The sequence below is a fragment of the Poecilia latipinna genome, unplaced genomic scaffold (genome assembly GCF_001443285.1).
Source record: "Poecilia latipinna isolate Pla-1442-1.1 unplaced genomic scaffold, P_latipinna-1.0 Scaffold2551, whole genome shotgun sequence".
NCBI lineage: Eukaryota > Metazoa > Chordata > Actinopteri > Cyprinodontiformes > Poeciliidae > Poecilia > Poecilia latipinna.
In genome coordinates this window covers 16941-23359 of record NW_015115167.1, presented here as the reverse complement: position 1 = coordinate 23359, position 6419 = coordinate 16941, and the positions used below count along the sequence as shown (strand labels likewise).

Genomic DNA, 6419 nt, shown 5'->3' with positions numbered 1-6419 from the left:
GTCTATTATAACGTAGACAGCGAGAAAGAGAAATATAAATAAATTAATAAATAAAAAGTAAAGATAAAAACATTAAAAACATTGAAGACATCAAACCCACACTCTAACCCTAATTTAGCCATAAGCAACTCTAAACAGGTGGGTTTTAAGTTGGGATTTAAAGGCACACAGTGTTTCGGCTGTTTTACAGTTTTCTGGAAGTTTGTTCCAAATCTGTGGTGCATAGAACCTGTATGGTGCTTCTCCTCGTTTGGTTCTGGTTCTGGGGATGTAGAGCAGACCAGAACCAGAAGATCTGAGGGGTCTAGACGGTTGGTACAGCAATAACAGATCTTTAAGGAATTGTGGTGCTAAACCGTTCAGTGATTTATAAACTAACAACAATATTTTAAAGTCTATCCTCTGAGCTACAGGGAGCCAGTGTAGGGACTTTAAAACTGGTGTTATGTGCTCTATCTTCCTGGTTTTAGTGGGAAGGCGAGCAGCAGCGTTCTGGATCAGCTGCAGCTGTTTGATTGATTTATTAGTCAGACCTGTGAAGACGCTGTTGCAGTAATCAATGCGGCTGAAGATAAATGCATGGATGAGTTTCTCTAGATCGCGCTGAGACATTAGTCCTCTAATCCTGGAGATGTTCTTCAGGTGATAGAAGGCCGACTTTGTGACTGTCTTTATGTGGCTCTGAAGGTTCAGGTCAGAGTCCATCACTACTCCCAGGTTTCGGGCTGATCGCTGTTTCTCAGTTGTAATAACTGAAGCTGTGCATTGATTCTAGTTCACACCTCTTTAGGTCCAAAGATAATAACTTCAATTTTGTTTCTGTTCAGCTGGAGAAAGTTTTGGCACATCCACACATTTATCTGATCTAGTGATTGGATGGGTTCAGAGTCACCTGGTGACATCGTGATGTAAAGCTGTACATCATCCGCATAGTTATGGTAGCTGATCTTATTTCCTGTTATAACCTGAGCCAGTGGGAGCATATAAATATTGAATAAGAGGGGTTTTGGACATCGCCCGTCCAAAACCTATCATCTCCATAATTGATATATGTCTTCTAATTTCCTTTGCTGCATAATGTACATTGCATTTATTCTAGCGTTAGGTAAATGTATCTTGAAGGAGAATAGCACTTAAATAATAGTCCAACAAAGATATTAATTTAGACTTAAAAATAACACACCCTGAATTACCATGATAAATATAATGTATGTAATAAAAGCGTGTCATTAATGAAGGGGAAAAAACTCAATCCAGACTTTAAGTTTAGGGTCTGGTTCGCGGAGTATGAAGTTAAATTTTTTTCCCCAATTATTCAATGGAAAATAAAATTGTAATCAAAACTTTTGGAATTGTAATAATTCCTTTTTTAAAACAAAACATTTTGTTTAAAAAACTGTTTTTTAATTAAATAACTCATTTTTGTCTCGTGAACTTAAAAAGTTATTTGCCAAACATAAACTTTTATTGCACACATCAGAAATCTTTTCTTGCGATTTTAGGCCCTGCCGACGATGTCATGTGAGAATCACAAGCAAAACTTTGAGTCACAAACAAAAACTTAGAATAGCAAGAAAATATTTATGACATGCGCAAATAAGTTTGGTTTGCAGAGAAAAAAAATCACTTCATAAGACAAAAATGTGTTTTTAATTAAAAAAAAAGTTTTTTAAGCAAAACTCAGTAGGCTTTTCTCGGTGACATGGATTAACAATTAAATATTTGCTTTTGTTTTTTTCTTTTTTCTGCAGTTCCACGTTAAAGTTTGATGCAGCTCTGCTTTCTTGAATGGACCATCTTCATCTCCACTGCAAGTATAGCAACCAGGCAGCTCTTTTCATAGATTACAGTCCACTAAAAGGTTGCATTGTGCCCCTTGTTTATATTTTTAATAGTGTAATTCTGTAAAGGCAAAATATGTATGTCTGGTGGTCTAGCTCTGATTTACATATCTTGCTAAATTGCAGGTTTGAATATTGAAATACGTTCCTATAACAAAATAGACCTGCAGAAAGAAATTACATATGCATAGCTGTATGCTCTATATAGAGATTTTCCTTAGCTTTGATTGTATATCTCACAATTTTGTAACTTATCATTGTTTGTTAAACTCTGAAAGCTGAGAGGCTTTGTTAATATTCTGTCCTAGAATGTAGTTAGATGTGCCCTTTTTTTTTGAGTACCTGCCCCTTTAGTGGTCTCTGCACGGCCCTGATTAGTCATGCCTTCAGGTGTGTTACCTACAGGAACACTGTTAGGGAAAATGATGTTTGGAGCTATTCTTATATATTTCCAAATACTTCATTTCCTATTGAGCAATTCAACTGAAGGGAACATTCAGTGCAGTTTGATGGGTTTCTTAAGCTACTGATTACAATCAATACAGGTAAATGTTCCTGAAATAGTAATTAGTTGTGTTTGCAGTCTGGTTTTGTCATTTATCTTATTTGTCCAAATAGTTGAATCTTAATATATTTATTATCAGTTTTCCAGCATGTCTGGTTTTTTTGGATAAAATAAAACAAAAGAAACATCCTCTTTCTACATCTTGACTTTTACAGCCAATACAAAGTCTGTAAGAACACAGAAATGTGTTCTCTCCTCCAGGAATGTAAATCTCTTTCTGTTTTTGCATTCTGATTGGGAGTTGTTGAAGCTATTTTCTGACACAACATCTAAGCCCAAACCTTTTTTTCTTGAATGCCTTCAGACAACTTTTATATATAAATACTGCATTTGGATGGCTCTATGAGAATGTGATGTGTTCTACATTTGAGTTCTTCTGAAGCATGAAACATCATGGACAGAACAAACTTTCTTCTTGCCGCCTCGGTAAAAGAACAAACTTTTCTGTTGGAGCAGAAAATTGTCCTGTTCATTAAATTAGAAAATATTTATTTCAGCTAATAAATGACACATGATTCTAGTGACTAGATATGTACATCCACAACACCACATCAGAATTGAATGTTGAATATAGTTAACTTGACATAATAGTAGTTACTTAATCATGAAAGTTGACATTAAGAATGAAGAAATTAAAAGTAAGCGATAAAAATAGCAGTCCAAAGAAGGCTGGTATTTTACCTCAGAAGCAGGTCAGCTGTCAGGAACAAACACTCATATGTAATGACATCCATCTGTACAACTATTGCCACTTAAAGTACAGTGAAATGGGGATGATAGATGGCAAAGGCTATTGGGCTAACATCAGCACGCTGAAACTGAGAAAATGTTGAGTTCAGCTTGATCAGACAGTGAGCAGACTGTCCTATATGTTTCCACCAGATCATTTTGTTAATCTGTCAACTAAAAACTCTGAATCAGGACCTCTGGGACTCTGTCTGTGAAGCTAATGCTAATGTTAGCATAAAACGTGCTCTAGTCTTGTGGAGAATGTGTCATTTGAGCCTGCAAGTCCACTCAGTGCTTTTTATTCAGCCTTAGCATTCTAGTCAGTCAGCAGTTATTTCTAAATTCACTTGAGCCTTTGCGTTCTTAAAATACCAGGACTAGTTGACAACTTAGGTGAAGCTATTAATTTTTACAGAGATAAATGATTCACCATGTTACCCTGACTGACGTGGATCTTCATGGAGACAGACAACTTGCTCTCCAGATGTTTGGCAGCGGTAGCAGCGGCTCACTAAGCAGAGCAGGGTACAATGATAATGGATTAAAGAGGAGAGATAAAAATGTGAGAGGTACTTTGAAGCACACAGCAGCCCATCTCTCCTGCACTGTATCCACCCAGCACTTTTGTGACAATCAGATGACGTTGCAGAAAAGTAACAGTTCCTGTATTTTTTGAGCAGAATCTTCCATGATTGCTCACTGTGTCAGAGGTTATTTTCAGGGGACCTGCAAGCTGAAATAACCCTTCTGTTTTGCCAGTTGATCTGATGACGAATGCTTCTAAATCACCATTCAGAGGAAAAACTACTGAAGACACTCCTCCTGACCAATCAAAACAGTCACAGAGGAAGTTTACCTGTTTTTCATTCAGGTTGTGCTACTGGCTGTCCTCATGAAGCGTGTCGGAGGGCGGTGGTAATAACAAAAAGATGAAGCTTAAAATCACTATGCTGGAGGCATAAAAGTAATAAGAGTACATTTCAATGTGGAACAACTCAACAATAAAAACATTTAAATATCGCTAAAAATAACTCTCTAAACAGCTGTATTTAACTCTCATCCATCCACATGCTTTCCATCTTAACTCCAATCTTACATGACATTTTGGAAATAAGTGATATTACTGACCTGACCAAACATTGTACGCCAAGGTACGCCCATTATAATATATTACAATGTTAATGCGCCCTTCTATACGGTACGGTACGGAGCCCTTCTTTTCATTTGTTTTATCTTCAACATCCATGTAGATCTGTGATGTTTTTTGTTAATGTTCGGTTTTGTATAAGTACCATAATTTGAACTTTAGTCGCAGTGTTTTGTGTTTTGGTTTAATTGCATAAATATTGTCAGCAGTCTGGCTGCATTAATCTGCCCCATTCAGTTTGTGGAACATGCAGCAGAAGAATATCATCTGCACCAGCTTTTCCTTTTCTGGGCTTTACAGACATGCTGCAGAGCATCAGAACATAACGGTGTGTTGGTGCACTGGAATCACTCAGTAATTATGCAGCTCAAAATATGCACTGCTGTAGGATATTTATAATCTGTATTTTAATATGTTTACTTTATATTCTCTAAATGTTAGAAATATTTGCCTTCTATAACTGTATTTATGCCTTTCATTTTTATGTATTTGCGTCCCAGTTTGCACCTGTTTTTCAAACATTCTCAATGTAGATGCAAAACAGCAACGCAATCTGGTTAGGTTTAATAAATTGTGGATGGTAAGTTATTATATTTGCACCCCCCTCTCCCACTGTTTTGAACGTTTTGCTTTATTGTGCCTATTCTCTTTAGTTTGTTGATGCAGTCCTTTATGCGTGTTGATCAGCTTTGCACCTGTTTTTGTACACGTAAACCTTCTGAAAAATAAAAAGAGTTAGAGTTCTAGCAAAGTCTCAATACCACTCGGCTGCTTCTGTACGCTGTGAGCTAACAGCTCTCTACAGCTCCAAGGAAACTTCAGTGGGAAGACCCACATTAAAAAAATTTAACATCAACATTCACATGCAGATGAGTTGTTCTCTGGTTGTGATTAATGGATGCTGATAGAGGAGCAATTCAGTTCATTAAATAAGAATACAAATCATGACAAGGAAGCCTAATGATGTCTTCTGATCCATAAACAGAGAAAAATTGATTTCTTATCCATAATAATCCGCAATTAGTGGCAAAGCCAACAAGTGAACTGCCATGTTCATGCAGCACATCGTAAAACAGTAAAAGAAGAGAAGTGGGGGAGGAAACTACTGATTCATAAGCCACAATAATTCATGTGGATCAAAGAGGGCAGCTCAGGATCATCTGGATAAGGATTAAAGCAAAAACCATGATCAGCCATTTTGGTTCAGTTGCCTACAAAGCTGTGCTCCAAGTTATACTAGGTCACTTCTGTATTGACCGATATTTGCCAGAATATACAGTATGCATGCAAATGTTAGAGATGCAGCTGCCAGGAAACAAAGAGGAGATGTGAATGAAGTCAGAGGACATGGAGGAGAAGCCAGAGTTAGATGGAGGAGGATGACTCACTGTGGTGATCCCTGAAATTTGCTGCTATGTTTTCTCTATTGTTGTTGACCAATCACTTTATCATAGATTATAATATTTTTAAAGATGCATAATAGCCACTAATTTAATATTTTTTACGATGTTCGACCAGTATCACCTGGGAGGGGGGCAAGTATTGGAAATCAGCCTTCGCCTGTACTTGGATGTATTTTATCCCTGCATACTGTCCATCTTTAGCTAATTAAATTAAACAAATACATTTTGCAAATACATTACATCCCATCATTCTTCATAGCAGACTAAATCAATACACATTGATGAGGCAGTAAAGGTTCCATCACTGTTGTCAATCCTGAAACGTAAGGTCACAACTGTTGGGGCTGTGAGTGTTTATGTACCGCTTCAGTAATCATCCAGAGCACAAATAACAGATGCAGGTTACATAAATGAACAGAAATCACATGGAATTATAGCTGTACAGTCTTATTTTGGCAAAGAGTTCACCATAGAGTTCAAATGTACACAAGATGATTTTTCTTCTGAGAAAAAAAACCTTAGTATTTATTTCTGAAGATTAAAATTAATCATTTAGATTTAAATCAAATTTTACTCCCAACGAAGGTGGAGGTTTGATTGTTGGAGACCAATCTGATGAATTGAAAACACAAGTATTTAACAATAAGGTATTCTCCATTTGCTGACCGAAACAGAGAATACCTGCAACAAGTACAGCGGCCTAGTTCCAGGTTACACAAAACACCAATATCTAA

The 6419-nt window shown here is 36.8% G+C and overlaps 1 protein-coding gene and 1 long non-coding RNA gene across 2 annotated transcripts in view; one reads left to right on the top strand and one right to left on the bottom strand.

Moving 5' to 3' along the window:
• Positions 1-4158, top strand: part of LOC106938291 (uncharacterized) — a 13968-nt gene extending 9810 nt beyond the window's left edge. Inside the window, exons 2-4 of the long non-coding RNA XR_001422587.1 lie at positions 3551-3632; positions 3685-3704; positions 3816-4158. This is a non-coding gene — a long non-coding RNA (uncharacterized LOC106938291). The remainder of the gene's footprint in view (positions 1-3550; positions 3633-3684; positions 3705-3815) is intronic.
• The window catches only part of vstm2b (V-set and transmembrane domain containing 2B), a 36802-nt gene that overhangs the window by 18047 nt on the left and 12336 nt on the right, over positions 1-6419 (bottom strand). The gene's annotated exons all lie outside the window — the stretch shown is intronic.